This window comes from Sitophilus oryzae, unplaced genomic scaffold, assembly GCF_002938485.1.
Source record: "Sitophilus oryzae breed Bouriz unplaced genomic scaffold, Soryzae_2.0 scaffold_227_pilon_pilon, whole genome shotgun sequence".
NCBI lineage: Eukaryota > Metazoa > Arthropoda > Insecta > Coleoptera > Curculionidae > Sitophilus > Sitophilus oryzae.
In genome coordinates this window covers 952,418-970,088 of record NW_022146782.1, presented here as the reverse complement: position 1 = coordinate 970,088, position 17,671 = coordinate 952,418, and the positions used below count along the sequence as shown (strand labels likewise).

Below are 17,671 nucleotides of genomic sequence, written 5' to 3'. Positions count from 1 at the left end.
GACTGTATGATGAGTTATGATTCAAGAAAGGGGGACACAATGGATCTGTAAGGTCGAAGTGATTAACCCTCCTCCCACTCATTCTAAATTCTAATTCTAAAAAAATGTCTGTTCCACATAAAAAGACTCAGGGGGCAAAAACACGTACAAAATTCATCACAGAACTTCAATACGCTGATGACTGCGCTCTAGTTGCAAACACGTTACAACAATTACAAGCAATGTTAAACACATATTCCTGGGCATACGAGGCTTTGGGCCTTAAGCTAGACATCGACAAAACTAAAATCATGTGCACTCCTCCGGAAGATCACAACAATGCTATAATAAGAACTGTTGGAATATGTAGCGGAATTCAATTACCTCGGCAGTTTCGTCTCGGAAAAGGCCAATATCGACTCTGAAATTCAGCACAGGATTAGCGCCTCAAGAGCATTCTGGAAATTAAAAGACAGGGTTTTCTACAATCATGACTTGAGTACAAAAACGAAACTTGCAGTGTACCGAGCAATTGTAATCCCCACCATGTTATATAGGAGCCTGGGTGCCGTGTGTATAGAAACCTGAGTGCCGTACCGCCGACACATGAACGCATTAGACAAGTTGCAACAGAGGCACCTTAGACAACTTTTAAGAATCCGGTGGTTCCATCATGTCTCAAACGTATCGGTCCTTGAAAAAGCTAACGCGTGCGTGAGTATTGAAGTTATGGTTACAAAATCCCGCTTAAGATGGGCTGGTCACGTATGCAGAATGCAAGAAAACCACATACCAAAATTTCTACTTTACGGTGAGCTTATAGCGGGTAAGAGGAGGTACAACTGAAAAGGTACAAGGACATTTTCCACGAAAACTTAAAGGGGATTAATATGCAGAATGAGTGGGAAGAAGCAGTTCACAATAGAACTCAATGGAGAAGAATTGTAAACTCAGTTAACAGCGACAACCAAAAAGTAAAGAGGCAACAAAGCAATGAGATTTTTGAATGTCCGGAGTGCGGTAGGTAAATGTCATCACGTATCAGGCTTTTCAGCCACAGAACGTGATGAAAGAAAAGCTTTTCAGCCACAGAAAAGCTCATGAAAGAAAACGCCTTGCGTGACCATCTTCTGATGCGTGTCGAATACTCGTCAGCGAGTAATGGCAGTATGTATGTATTGAAGCTAGAAGAATTTTGGACTTCCATTGTCTTTGTTTATTTTTACTTACACAACGTTTTGGTCAGATGTATTACTGACATGATACATAGGTTAGGTTGCTGCGGTTTGGGATCATGTTTGATCCCTCACTCGGAGGCCTTGGACCCATTGCGATACCCCTGTTATTATTGTACCAAACCTTCCTCTCGTTCTTTCTTTGCGTTAAAGCACTTCCAGTTCTTTGCAAAGTTCCCGATGTCGCTGATGTTGACTTCTGCCCTTCCTCTAGTCCAGGGTTTCTTAAACTTTTTGCAGTCACGGACCACTTTCGCAATTTGTACAATTTCACGGACCCCTATCAAAAATAATAGAGGAAAATAAAAAAAACCTTATTTACATAAAAAGAAAACGTTTATTAGTAGATTTATTACATGTAAACTAGTAAATTTGTGAGGGGGATGCTGCTGTTTAGCCTCAATGAGAACGTTAAATTGTGGGGTTATCTTCGACAAGATCTTATCGACAAGGCAAGGCGCATATTATCTGCGACGTTCAATCGGTTGCGACTTTTTGTTTTTATTGAGACCAGAACCGAGAACCCTGCCTCGGGCAAAGGTACGTAGTACCAAATGGTATCAGAATGGACATAGCTCGCTTGACAAGAAGAGGGTAAGCTTGACTTAAAGAACACCAAAACTCGTCAAGATCTTTTGCATGAAATTCAGTTTTCAAAACGTCTTTTGATCTCATGCCAATTAAATCATCTTTAATGAGATCTTCATCGCTGATATCCGTGTCGATTATAAATGCACCCACGTTTCATTTTCCAGCGATTCTAAGTTAAAGTAGCCTTCAAAAGAAGTTTGCAATGTATCCAAATGCTTAGACACCTCTTTCTGTAGCATTTTTGATATCGTGTTGCCGTCACCTTGTGCTATTAACTCTTCAAACACCGGTAAATTTGCACAGTTACCAGATTCCACCCTCCTTTTCCAAAGTGGCAATCAACCGTTCAGATGCATCCACGATGGTCATTGCAGAGCCCTAAAGAGTCAAGTTAAAACCAACCTGTAAACAAAATTATGTCTGGTCCTTTGTTAATGAATTTAAACCAGTTTAAATCATCTGTACCAGAATAATAATATCCAAACACAGAAGTATTTATAGGAAAAACCAACCTCACATAACTCAAACAATTCTTTCAAGAAAAATTTTTCACCAGTGCAGAAACAGGCGAAAAAGTTCATAGTAGAGCATTCCCCAAAATTTACAGCAGATCTAATAAACAAAGACTGTCTTTAAAAAGGTATTGGACGCTTAATGACAACTAAAGTTGATTGAATGAAGCCATGCGCAGATTTTATCAATCTGAAAAAGAAACAACAAAAAGAAACACATTGTTGTTAGTACGACAGCCTGGAGAAAAATGTGGTTCTTTGTTATCTCGTGCATTCGAATGTCAGTAGTGTTTCGACTGTTTAACATTTATGCCAATTTCATAGGTGGTTTGGTTGTGTGGGATGTATAATTTTCAATAACATGTGAATCTCTAGCGATTTGCACACCAAATTCTTGTTTCATTAGACTTTCTGGACATATTTTTACATTCTACATAACTTTTTGGCCAAAATGCCTTTGTCACTTATGTTAAATTATTCTGCTCATAATAAAATAGGAGGATTTGAAGGCAGTGATGTGTTTTTATTTATCGTTTCTATTTTAAGAGACTTTGAAGCAATACAAATTATACAGATCACTTTTATGTTATCTAAAACAAAAAATCTATATTTTGTCAGATTTTCAAGTATAAATTAATTAGGCAACTACATCTATTGTTTTTGTTATTGGTATTTTGGTTATGACGAAAGAATAATCGAAGTATTTTTTAATCAAAACATATTTATATTACTTTAAACTCATACGATAACAAAATAGTTGAGGGCATACTTATTGCTTGCTAGTAAACAGTAATAAAGAATAATAACAATAATAATGGAGAAGCCATAAGAGAAGATTTAGTTACATTACCGCAAGAATTTGATGAAATGGTCTAAGCGGTTGAAGGCATGTAGTGGTTTCCCATTCAGGTTATTCTCTTTTTCTTTATGGTCATTTTCCCACATATTTTTACATGACGTTTTTACAGTACTAGCTAGAAGATTATCGTTGTTTCTTGTTATCTAAGTAGTGTGCATGCCGCTTTGATCATAAGAGCTGGTTAGATTTTAGAATATGCACTATTAATTTTCTTGATAATTTTGTAACTTTTCTTGCAAAAAAGTATTTTTCAAATCTCGATGTTGATTTAAATTTGATCATTAAATAGCATATTTTTGTTGGTGTTGTAAAAATGTTTTTACTGTATGTTAAAGGAAACTCTTTGACCGTAGGTTACGTTTTGATAGCGACCTTTGGCAAAGCGATATTGAAATTTAGGCCTGCCAGTAACAAAGCGGATTGTAATTTGATTAAAACGCTTGACATTTTTATGTATTCGGCGGTAGCTAATAGAAAAAATTAGGGTATTTTAAGTGCTTTGTGTGGTAGAAAATATGATTTTTTTAATAATAAGTTTAAATTTAAAATTGTTTTATAACTTCTTTATTTCAACGTTAATATATTTTGATAATTTAATTTTTTGCAGTGCATATTTAACATCTACAATTTATAGAAGTATTAATAATTCGGGCAAAAAACATTTTTTTAGTTATTTATTTTAGAGGAGCAATAGGTATTTCTTAATTTTTAATTCAGTTCAAAGCCAAATATAAGGCCATTAAGGCAATTCTCAAGTTAATTCGGACTTTATCTATTCTATGACACTGCTTAAATGTAAAAAAAGTTATTCTTGTACAGAAATGTAGGTTAAAATGTATGCATTGCTCAATTAATTGCTTTTAAAAAAAACACATTTGCCCAAAATGAGAACATAGGGTGTCTGGTATAAGATAATGAAATTATTTTCTTATTTTCACCTCTTTTTGTTTACACGGTAATAGAATTAGCAGACGACTATTGTGTTTGCGTAGAGGACTGACTTAAATGTCTTATTACGCTTGATGAATGGCACGAGAAGAAAACTATATTAGCTGTGAATTTGACGATTTTCTAAAAGATTACTTACCTATTTTATTGAAAAACTAACATTTCAGTTATGAAAATTCTGATAGCGAATTTATTTTCTGAAATATTAGGTAGTTGTAGAGTTTATTTTTTTCAGTTAAAAATTACAAGAGTACCAGTTACACACATATAAATACACAGACGTATAACATAAATCTCTCTCTCTCTCTCTGTCTTTATTCCTACAAGAGGAATGTAGTGGTCAGGTGATGTGTGAGGTTTATCTCCATAATTCCCTGTGTTGTGCTTCATGTACAAGCGTGTGCAGTGGCTTGTGGGTGATCTTTGATAGCTGGTCTATCCATCGGGAGGGCGAGCGGCCTCTTAGTCTTCTTCCCGGAAGCGATTTTACTAAATATAGACTATTACAGCACAAGACACGCCCCCAAATAAGTCATTGGAAAATATAATCTATCTCAGCACATTCCTCCAAAATCTAAACGTTTGCAGCACAACAATACGTTGTTGGAAAATTTAATTTTATGTTCATTTCACGTGTGTCAGGCTGTGTGGAGATGGTTGTGGGATGCAAAAAATCACATAGATATTAAAGAAAGAAAAAAACTTATGATGGAATTCCGTTATATACCTTATGCACAAAGTGAAGAAGAAGCAGAGGAATTATTTGGTACCTTATGTGAAAAATGCAAATACACAAATTTTATCAACTATCTTAAAAATTTGTGGGAAAGAAGGAACGAGTGGTGTAACTTTTATAGAAAATCATTGTGTACTAAAGGACACAACACAAACAACTTTGTTGAAGCATCTACCAGAGTACTGAAAGATATTATACTGGAAAGATGTAAATCCTTTAATGCTGTGGTATTAGATTTTATAACCAATATTCTGGAATGTTACCATAAAAGACGTCTGATATCATTTGCTAGCAACAGAAAAACGAAAATTAATTTAAACTACTTAAAATTTAAAGATAAAATTAGAAATCTAACAGTTAAGAAAATAGATAATGAAACTTTTTTAGTTTCTTCAGCTGAAGACAAAAATATGCATTATACTGTTCTAACAAATTCCGCCTTATGCAATTGCGCTAGTGGAACAGGAGGGGCCTTTTGCAAACATTTATGTGCTGTAGAAAATTCGTTTAGCATCAATATTTTATCGAGTCCCCAGTTAACGGAAAATGACCGACAAATAATTGTTTATCTAGCCACTGGTAAAAAAACTGTTCGTTTTTTAAAAACATGATCGAAAACGACGATTCGGTTGCATTTGGGGAATGCAATACCCCTTTAAACGCCAAGTTATCAAACCCAATCGGATTCTATAACTGATGTTGAAATTATTGAAAGTAAACCTTGTAAGATAATCTAAAAGTTATAATATTGTTACTTGCTTAATATTTTTTGTTTTAGGTAGCGAAGAACATAAAAATGTAGTGGAAAGTCTGAAAAGGGAATTTAGCCGTATTGCAGATTTAGCAAAACATGAGAGTTGTAATACAGAGTTAATAAAAAAGTTTGTTGGAAGCCTAAGAGCAATTAACACAGGTAGTCAGTTAGATTCATTCCTAGCTAGCAAGCAGTGTATCAAACGAAAAACAAAATTAATAAAAGTCCAGCCTACAGCACGCAGTAGAAGAAAGATACGAAATGCTAAAATGGGGGGACAGAGAATTCAAAGTGGGCGCCCTTCCAGAAAAAGAAAACACAACCTGTCCCTTAATATCATGTCTAATCTACCTAATTCCAAAATTCATTAGATGTTGCTGTGTGTTGCTTTGTGCTGTTTTATTTTGCAGATATTAGATATAGCTCCAATTAAAAGAGTATATATTAAAATTCAATTTATTCCATTTCAACCGATTTGTATGACTCAGCCACGTTGTTGTGCTGCAAACGTTTAGATTTTGGAGGAATGTGCTGAGCTAGATTATGTTTTCCAATGACGTATTTGGGGGCGTGTCTTGTGCTGTAATAGTATATATTTAGTAAAATCGCTTCCCGGAACCTTGCCCTGTATAATGAGTTTTCCATACAGTCAGTATCCCTCCTCATAACGTGACCGAAATATTTAAGTATACGTGACTGTATAGAAATTGAGAGGCGTTCTGTGATGTTCAGTTCTTGGATTATGGATTCATTGGTTCGCCGGGCAGTCCAGGGAATTCTGAGCATTCGTCGCCAACAGTATCTCAGTTGCGTCAATTTTTTTCATTTCTGACTGTCTCATCGTCCAGGACTCGGAGCCATACATTAATATAGAAATTTTAGGCAGTGAACTGAAATAACATAAATATAAACATACAAATGCAAAAAATAAGCCGCAATGGTAGCATGGAACATTGTTAAAAATAAGCAGTAAATACATAAAAAGTTAAAATTTGGAAAATAAAAATGTATGTAAAGAAGATTGAAATTGAAAAATTAAAAATTATTATTGTAATCGTAAAATTGTAAAACATTTTTTGCAATGTAAAATCTATCAGTGTCATTAAAAAACTCATTAATAGAGTAGTACGCTTTTTATAAATCCCCTGAAGTGAATGGTATATATTAGGCCATTAGGCTATTTTTGTAGACGAAAAGAGACATTTTTATCAAATTGTTATGTTTTCTGTTTAGGCCATATGGCACTTGTCAAAGTACAAATTCCTCCTTTCAATTTTTTCACGGTCCTGTGTTTGTCCCTCACCAACGGCAGGCGTACTGTATCGGATAGTGTGATTGGTCCCACTCGGCGCGCTGATTGACACGAACATTAGTGCGAACTGGAGCATGTCCTTAGAGATTTGGCAACACGGCCGTCCAGCCGTTCCAATTTCTATTATAAGGCCTGATTACAACCAAATAGGGCAAGAAATCCGATACTGGACTAGCTTTATTATTTTTACAACATTCATTTTCTTTTTTTACGTTTTTCTATGCATTAGCGGTATTTGTATTGCTTTTTTGTATTCGCTACGAATTTTCTTCATTTGTATATTATGTCACTAGAATGTAGAAATGTTTTTAGAGAATCAGTTAGACACAGAGAGATGATCTGTGTGAAACTGATGAAACTAATTCCCAAGCTGATTCTCTTAACTGCTCCCATTTGTATTCGTTGGAGTTACTCGTTCGTTGATATTAATTATAACGTCCAGCCAGATACAACATGTAGACAAATTTAAATACCTAAATTTAAAAAGTACCATAATACTTTTATAGTACTACGATCAACAACGAGGGTTTGGGCACAGAATACCTAGCTACGCAACAGAAGCCTCGTTACATGTATAAAATTGTAGGTAGCAAAAGGAGACAGGCTTTAAAAGCCTGTCTCCAAATCAGATATTTTGATGTGGTAGTTTCGCTACTACATAATAGAGGGCAATAAATTTAAAAGAAAACAGTTTTCTGCAAACAAAATTTAAAAGAATTTTGTGCAGTGTTGCCATTGTGTAATTCATATCGTAATACTTCCTGATAAAGCCTACCTTCAAATTTGCTACATCATTTAAACATATTAAAATAGATCAGAGCTGTTTTTTTCAGTTTGCCATGTTAGTTGGAATTAAATCTTATGAGCTAAATTACAATCACTTCCTGACGTTTGATTGTATAATTGAATCCTGAATTTTCATTGTAATTCGGCGACAATATAATAAGTATTGTTCTACTATTATGATACCACTTCCTCATTCCTGACAAGTTCATATCGTATAATCGGGAAAAAACGGCGTTAGCGATAGCTATGAAATGAATATCGCTGTCATTTTATATGTAAATTTATATGGGAAATGTCATCGATCGTCCTTTTCCAGCCAGCTAGTACTATATTACGATACATGGCGTTCGATTGGGCTTAAACTTGATATACTATATCTTCAGTGACATTGTAATACATGGTACCATGGAGCATATAAAGTGGTACCTTCTATAGTACCATATTTGATGACATAGCAATATTAGGTACATGGCGGCAATAGGGCTTAAACTTGGTATACTACGTATTTTCGGTGACATTATAATATGATGATACTATGATGCATATCATCTGGTACCATGATATAGTACCATATTATGTACATGGCGTTCGATTGAGCTTAAATTTGGGATACTACGTATCTTCGGCTACATTGTAATATGATGGTACTATGATGCATATAAAGTGGTACCTTAATATAGTACCATATTTCAATACCATTTCCTGGCGTTCGATTGAGCTCATATTTGATATATACTTGCGTATTTTTGATGACATTGCATTATTATGGTACCATGAAGCGTATCAACTGGTACCATAATATAGTACTATATAACGTACATGGCGTTCGATTGGGCTTAAACTTGGGATACTACGTATCTTCAGTTACATTGTAATATGATTGAACTATGATGTATATAAAGTGGTACCTTAATATAGTACCATATTACGATACTATGTCATGACGTTCGATTGTTCTTAAATTTGGTATACTACGGATCTTTGGTGACATTGCAATGTTATGGTACCTTAAAGCATATCGAGTGGTACCATAATATAGTACACTATTATGATATTATTTCCTGGAGTTCGATTGGACCCAAATTTGGTATACTTGCGTTTCTTTATAAAGATTTGTTTAATTAATAATTTTAATTTATTTTACGAATTTTAATTTATTTTAATTTATTGTTCGATGTCGTGACAGCAACTTTTATGCCGAACTAATATATTATTAATTGTACCTGTGTCACTTTTTAAAATCTACCTAGGTCTATATAAATAACGTGGCAAACGGAAGAAATTTGTTATAGTATTTTTTAGTCAGTTAACATTTTTTGTACTGCATTTTAATAAATTATTTCCATTATTATTAAACTTATATTTCATTACTAACGTTCCAGCATTAATAAATATCACTATCAATCGCCCTGTCTATTATTAATTTTAAAGGTAATTAAAGGTATTTTCTTAGTTAACATTATAAGGTAGTGTATATAAAAAATGTATATGTTTTGTAATAATATACTTAAAACTATTTTAATAGCCAAAGGAATAATTAATATAAGTGTATCTGACAAGAAAAGATGAATAGAAAGAAACACATACTGCATTATACATAATAAAAGAATGGGATGCCAATTCAAGTCTTTTGAATCTGGCAACTGTGCATATTTAGCCGAGCTATAAGGCCCTCGACGAGCCGTCGATCCAAAACCGAAAGTTCAAAATTTCTAATTATATTCTGATTATGACATTGTCGCGCCATCTAGTATTCTATTTGTGCAATTTTAGCTCTTTCATTTCGAGTATTTTTCTGTTGCGTAGCTAGATATTCTGTGGTTTGGGTAAAGAAGAAATACAACACCAAACATGTTTTAAAAAGTCTTAAACAAAAAATACTAAAACAAGTCTAAAACAAGCAATGGTGTTTTAAACCATATGACATGATGTTAAACAAAATGTTTAAAACATAACAACGAATCTAAATCATAGTACTTAAAATTCAACTTCCCCAATATAGCTATTTGTGTATCTGGAAACTTTCTATTCTTTTCTGGTTTTTCTATATAAGGTATTAATTTTTGACAAATTTTATGTCAATTCTCAGTAACTGACGTCTAGAGTTCTATCTCGTCAAAAATAGCATCGATAGTCATTCCTAAGCCGCCTTTGACGCCGTTTTTTCTCGATCATACGGTATAATATACTTTTATTATTGCCAAAACTTATTTCTTCCACAATACTTTTCTCACAGGCGAGACGACCCGAAAAAAAAACTTGAGTTATTTAGGACCTTCTGGGCAACGTACTGGCGAATCGATGCCGTTCACCCCTACGTTTTCCTAGCCCCATGCAGAGGCGCGTGTTCCCTTTAGAAGCGATCCCGTATGTCGTCTCTGGATGTCGTCTGTTCTATGGGTGGTGGGTACGTTGATCGCAGACACCGTATAAATTGCAGCGGGATGGGTTTAACGGTTTTGTCGCCATTTAATACGTTTAATTCTTTTCACGAAATGTTTCTAATGCGTTTACTTTTTTTAGTACTCGAAAAATAGGAAATAATAGAGGATGGTTGGCAACCATAGTTTTAAACGAGGTTTTAACCAAGTTTTAAACATAATTACAACTTTAGAGTTATGATCGTGCTTAAAACAATAAAAACTATTCTAAACCATAATTATACAACACGTTTTGTTAAAAAAATTAATTACAAGTTTTTATCAACCTTGTTCTGTATCACTTTTTCAGTTTTTTAAAAAAAATTGTGATAAAAAATTGTTGAAGAAATGTTTTGGCAATAATTAAATTACAATGTCTAGCGAGGCGTATTGGAATAATTTTGCATATACTAAATGCAGAGATGATATATCATTAATTTTCTGAAATACGGTTTAGTCATAAAGGGGTAGGGTTATGCTTTTTTTTGCGTTGGTTGTATGTTTTCATTTTCATACGTCATTTCAACATGTTTCTGAAAGGTGCAATGGAGTCATCAATAAGAGTTTTTCACATTGCAAACTTTGCTATTCGTAAAACTTATCTTTTTGGATTACGTTAGTATTGTTTACATTTTTTTTATTTTAACCTAGTGTTGATAAATATTCATCTGTATTTTTTTGACGTTCTGCTTGTTTAATACAATATTATTAATAGCAAATAGAAGCAGTTCCAGTTTGTAATTATTGGGTCCCGATTTCTTTTAAATACGAAATGACTCTTACAGAGCTGTTTCAGCTATTTAATGTTAGGTATATCTGTAGACGTATCATGTAAACTTGTTTTTACATACTAGACATAAGTTTATTAGATAAATTTACATACCTTAAGAGAAAAAAAGTTAAATAAGAGGTAATTTTTATTTTGATACGTTCCGTAAAAAGATATCTATACTCGCTTCAAGATCAGAATAACGAACGGTAGTTATTATGAAACTTAAGTTACTCTTGAAGGTATTTTGCTACATAATACGAAAAGAATTTAAGCACAGGTAAATCGTTTTATTAGAGCTTATTATGGTAGCAAGGGCACATTTAACTTCTGCACGTGGAAAAACGCTCTTTTCAGACAAAGGTTTTTTTTGACCTGTTGACATTACGCTTTTTCTGCGAACATCATTTTCTTAATAAGACTAGTACTTACTCCCAGTAGTAACTTAACGTTGGAATTATCGAAATAATACCATTTTTATACCTTTGTGATTCAGGAAAAATGTTTACATCCTTTTCTTATACAATCGTGTTATTGGCTGTTATGTTGCAAGGTTATTGTTATTGCTAGGAGAGTCTGTATATATTTTGCAATTTAATCATCGAAATATGTGTTACAAACTTATGTTTTGAGATTAGCACTAGGAATTGGTACTAAACGAATGTCTGGGAAGTCATGAGTTAGGAATTTTACCATGTCTATATGTATGAACATAATATACACATAATTTGTAGCTATAGAGAACAGTTAAACATTAATGGAAAGTTTTTTAGTAATTTTGACATAAATTATTAGTATTATTAGGGATAATATGACGTATTAGGCATTATTTAGATGCATATGACTTTAGACATCATTTAAAAGATGTAGTTTTTTATATTATAATTAATTATCAATACAAAATCTTCTAATTTGAGAAATAAATACTTCAACGAGTATGAGGAAGTATGTAGAATGTTTGGGAGGGAGGTTAATCACTCAAACCTTAGAGATCTATTGTGTGTTTCTTTTTCTTGAGTTATAACGAGTTATAACTCATCATAGAGTCATGGGCTTTGACAAAAGCCAACCACTGAGGCGGGTTCACAGAGGCTAGTTCTCCAACTCCGATATCAGTCAGTACTAGTGATGGGCAAAACTGTTATTTTTAGATAACAGTTGAAACTGTTATAGTTATTTATAAAAAACAGCTTAAAATAACAGCTTAAAAATAACAGGTTTCTTTATTTTATTGCTAAATATCTGAAAGAGTATGAGGTGGTCACCGCCAGGCGTATTAACGCAGTTGCAAGTTGCAACAATGACGTGCTCAGTGGTAGTATTTCCAGGGTGTCAAAACATTTCTAAATATCGATTGTTATCTAAAATACCTCTCTAAAAACGGTGGTTGTTTACAAATAAGCGCTGTTTACAAATTGCGATATAAAAAAGCCAAAATTTCGCCCCTGGTCTATACCTATACATCCCAATGAATAAAAAAACACAGGAACGAGCGTTTCGTATCTGTCACTAAAGTATGCGCGAGACAAAATCGGCCATATTGGTCCTCCGAGTATGACTCATTCTGTTGTCATTTTTTATCGCCCCAGTTCGCCAAATGAGAGGCCAAATTCCAGTGTTCCGAAAATATGGTTAGCTGTGCCGCTTGTGGCTATTCCCTGACACCAAAACATAAAGATGATGGTGTTACATTTCACAGGTAAGAATTTTTAAGCCAATAAAAGCTTATTTTATTTAACTGCTTTGTAAAGGTTAACCTAACCTACAAAACTACAAATGACAAAGCTTGCCTAGAATCATAGGCGTAACTTAGGGTTTGTGTTTTGACTGTTTGGGTTAAACACTTGGATATTGATTATCATATTATTATAATATATTTCAGAGACAAATTTTTAACTGTACAAAACTACAAATGACAAAGCTTGCCTAGGATCATAGGCGTAACTTAGGGTTTGTGTTTTGACTGTTTGGGTTAAAAACTTGGATACTGATTATCATATTATTATAATATATTTCAGAGACAAATTTTTAACTGTACAAAACTACAAAAAGAAAATACTTTCATTATTGGGGTTTAAGGTGACCCGGGGTTAAATATGACAATAGGTATTTTCAATAATTTTTTTAAAATTATACTTTTGTTCTAGCTTTCCTAAAAATCAGACGAGAAGATCGCAATGGGTAAATTTTGTCAAAAACCCTGAGTTTATCCCCAAAAACAGTAGTGTACACACAATGTATACGAAATTAATTTTATTTAAAGGCCAATAAATTTGTATTTTTGACTTTTTATTTATTTACCTTTTCCCATCCGTTTTCCTTTTTTTAGTTACATAATAATATGTAGGTATAATAATATTACCTATGTTCAATCACTAACTCATTTATAATCCGTTAAATATAAACAAATTAACTCTATATTAAATAACATAAAAGTAAAAATTTATTAAAACTCTGACCTGCCAAGGTTTATCATTTTTATTTTTTTTTTCGTGACTTATTCATAATTATTACTCTACGCCACTGCTACATCGAAAACACGAAAACAGGTCGGCCATATGCAACCTCCACTTTGATCGCAGCGATGTGACGTTATGCTCGTTCCTGTGTTTTTTTATTCATTGATACATCCCGATCTACCTACGCCCTGCCCCTCGATCCGCCTGAATTGCGTACTATAGGGTGCATCTCAATCGACGGGCGAGAAGCTCTTAGTTATGATTTTACCATTTGCGGTCAAAAATTAGCAATATAAGAAAATGTGTAGTATATTCTTCATAAGCAAACCAACTACACACTAGAGTTCGGATTAATTTTACACTTAAACTAGCGTGTACCCGCGACTTCGTTCGCGTCGAATTAATAATTTGTAATGGTGATGATAAAGCAAAGCAAGAATTGCCATTAACATACAAACTGGATAAAATTTTCTCACATTTGCCAAAAATAATCTTTAAACGTCGAGCAGTTTAAGCAGAATCGTGGTTAATCAATTACTCAACTTTTTGGAACACCCTGTATGATTTTTTAAAAAATTTCAAAATATGTAAAAACAAAATAAATTATGCGTGTCCAAGCGTTTTCCCGAAAGACTAACCGTTTTTAAATAACAAATATTGTAATATTTGAGGGGCATTTTCATCCTCTTGGAATTTGAGATTCGAGAAACCCCTCCTTATCGAACCTCAACCCCACAGTCAATCCGTTTGCCAAAAATCGGCTTTAAACGTCAAGCAGTTTAAGCAAAACCGTGATTACTCAATGGTCATATTTTATTGAACACCCTGTATATATTTTAAAAAAAATCTTAAAATATGTAAAACAACAAAATAAAGTAGACGTGTTTAAGAGTTTTTCCGAAAAACTTACCGGTTTTTAAATAAAAAATATTCTAATATTTGAGGGTGGTTTCACCCCCTTAGAATTCGAGTTTCGAAAAATCCCTTCTTATCGAACCTCTACACTCTAAAGTCAATCCGTTTTCCAAAAATCAGCTTTTTACATCAAGGGCTTTAAACAGGATCGTGATTAATCAATGACCAAATTTTTCAAAACACCCTGTATACATTTTTAAAAAATCTTAAAATATTATATAGAAAATTTTTCAGAATAAATAAATACCTAAATATTGAAACTTAATAAGTAAGTACTGAAACATACAGCGCCATAATATATCGACCTCCGCTCGTTATGCTCGTAATAGGTTGAAAAACAATGTATCTTAAACAACTGATGCGTTATTCTCCAACCTGTTTCGAACCTCCATCGAAAATCGACCGGTGCAGCAGCGTTACTTTCCCACTCCGATTATCGCGACCGGCGCTCTGTTATGCTCGTAACAGGTTAAAAAACAACGGATCTAAAATGACTGCTTCTCCAACCCGTTGCGAGCCTCCATCGACAATCGACCGATGCAGCAGCGTTCCTTTCCCACTCCTGTTATCTCGACCGCCAGGCGTTATGCCCGCAACTGTTTCAAAAAACTTGCTTCTTTTATATCCTATTATTTTTAAGCTGTTCCAAGCCCCACACGACCATCGACTGATGCAGCTACGTTAGCCGCGCCGCGCCGGCGCCGTAGCGCATTCCCCGCTCCGTTGTCCGTTGTATCTCGCCGCCTGTATCGATGGTTGTCGAAATAACATGTTTTCTATCCATAATCTATACTAGTTGTTTTTCGTGGCGGGGCAGAGCGCCGACTTCCTTTCACGAACGGTCTATCTCTGTGTATCGTTATTTTATATCTGTTATTTTTTAAAAGTAGTAACGGTTGCGTTATGTTATTTCTAAATAATTGTTATAAAATAACAGATAGTTAAATAACAACCCATCACTAGTCAGTACCAAAGTCTTTGGCACGAATGGTTGTCTCAGCGCACTCCAGTGATGAGGTGTCTTGGTGTTTTTCCCATTTTTCCCACAGAATCTTCATTCGTCGTTGTTTCTTAACTTCAATCTACTGAGGTGTTCGTTGAGAAGACAGTGTCGAAGACCCCGTGGCAATCCGAAGATTGATCTTACTTAAATCAAAGAAAAATCTTTGATTTTTCTGGTCGTAAGTTCTAAGAAATTTCTTCGGGTGGCTTAGACCGTTGGAAGATTGCCATCCAAGGAGGAAGTATAGAAAAATCCTTTCTCTCATCAATCGTTTATGATTTGGAAGACTATTTATAACGGTTCAGTTGTAAAAATCAATATAGAAGTTATTGGTTCATGAAATATTAATCGAATGCCTAAAAGAATCATTTAACTCTCAATTAATCAGTAGTTTGTAATGTGAATAACCCCTAATTCTTAACAGCTCGTTAAATGGGAAAACTCCATTAAGCACGTGTTTCTTCTTTGTGCGTATAAAAAAAGCAGGAGGAGGAGGCAGGAAAATAACAAAAAGGGCAAAAAAGGCGCGGTTGTCATTTGGATATACGGGTTTATTTAAGAGCGTCTCCCCTCTTGGAAAGGCGGAAGTGCATTGCACCCTAACGGATCCGAATGCAATCACCCACATGGTTATTAATATTGGAGGATTTAAATGATTCTGTTTCTATTGATCGCAATCATTTCTTTTTCATTCGCTTCGTTGCATGATTCTACTTTGAATTTGATACCGATTATGCGTTAAAAGCTTTTAAGTCTGAAGTATTTATCAACTTATATATCTTTATGGAAAAGCTGAAAAGAATAAGGGTCTTTTGTGTATCGATTTCGGGGTATTAAAAAGCTTATTTCCCAGTAGTTTTGAAATTGGATTGTTTTTTATGTGGAATAACTAAACGAATAAAGTCGATTCTAGAATTGTTTTAAAAATAATGGTCTGTCTCGTAATCCTAATGATCTTTTGAACGAGATCATGAAGTATATCAATTTAAATTTCGGAATTGTTTCTTCTATAATGGCAATATTTTGACGTGCCTATCTTTTTTCATTTCCTAGCTTATTAATAGTTTTTGAGATAAAAAAAAAAAAAAAACATAATTTTATTTTTTTTCTTAATATCTCCCACTAGAGAGAAGATTTTGTGCTCTAGCTGTACAAAAAGAGACGTAGATAGCGCATTGAAAAAAGCGATCTCAGTCGAAATGAATACGACTTTGACCCAAAAGATTGGCGCGATTTCAATAGGCCGAGAACGACGTTTCTTTGCTCAAAGCATTAACTATCTTTTCATAGGCTTTAAAAAAAATACCTTAGAGAATAGAAGAATCTATCTGTCCAAAGTATTTCACTCTTGACCAAAATGAATATGCAAAAGAAGTTCTTGCTACAAGAACACTAGTCTCTTTGATTCATGCAAAAATTCTTGATTGAAAAGGGACATTTCTTTGATTAAAGAGACACTTTTCTTAAACCAATAGCGAATACTATTGACTCAACTAAAATTCTATTGAAAATAAATTTCTTGCAGTTTTAGGTATATAATAAAAATTATATAAGAGTTTATTGCCTTGAACTGTTAATATAGAAATTAATTCCACGCTGTGTTCGTCATAATGTGGATCAACCTGCTCTCACTACTGGTTTCGGGGCCCTACCCCATCATCAGGTGAGCTTGCATTTTACAAATCGTATGTATATACTCAACGCTGTGCTCGTCGTTTTGTACAACTGGCATTTTTCCTCCAAATAAGGCACTAAAAGGTTTTATAAAATGTCTCTTTAGCCAAACCGATCCATTATGCCCTCAATTTTATGGAGAGGCCCCATCCCATACCCAGAAAAAACACCCCCATACCATGACTGAGCCCCCACCATGTTTTACAGTGGGTCACGTGTACTTTGGTAGCAATCGTGTGTTGGGAGGTCTTCTTACATGTTGAATTCCATCTGATGACACCAAATTAAACTTTGATTCATCACTAAACAAACTTTTTTTCCATTCTGCCACAGTCCAGTTTTGATATTCCTTGGCAAATGCTAATCGGGCCTTCAATTTTTTTTTGATAGCAGTGGTTTCTTGGCGGGTCTTCGGGAAAAGAACTTCTGGTCAACTAATTTACGTCGGATCGTCCTTGTACTCACTGGTGGATAGCCCATTTCTTCAAGTTTTGCTTTTACCTTCGTTGACGGCAAAAACGGATCTTGTGAAGAAATTCGTTTTATGGCTTTTATTATATTGGGACCAACTTTTTAGGTCGTCCTGGTTTTTTTTATAGAGACATCTCCTCTCTTATTATATCTCTTTAAAATATAATGTACCGCTGATTTTCCAAGCTGTAATTGCTTAGCGATTTACGATTGCTTCAAACCATCCTTAAAAGCATTCACTACTCGCA

At 34.2% G+C, this 17,671-nt stretch overlaps 1 long non-coding RNA gene across 1 annotated transcript; it reads left to right on the top strand.

Annotated features, from left to right (window-relative positions):
• Nucleotides 1-12,371: 12,371 nt before the first annotated feature.
• Nucleotides 12,372-13,186, top strand: LOC115884334. The gene is made up of 2 exons (XR_004050548.1): nucleotides 12,372-12,600; nucleotides 13,049-13,186. It is a non-coding gene; the product is annotated as an uncharacterized LOC115884334 (long non-coding RNA).
• Nucleotides 13,187-17,671: the final 4,485 nt, after the last annotated feature.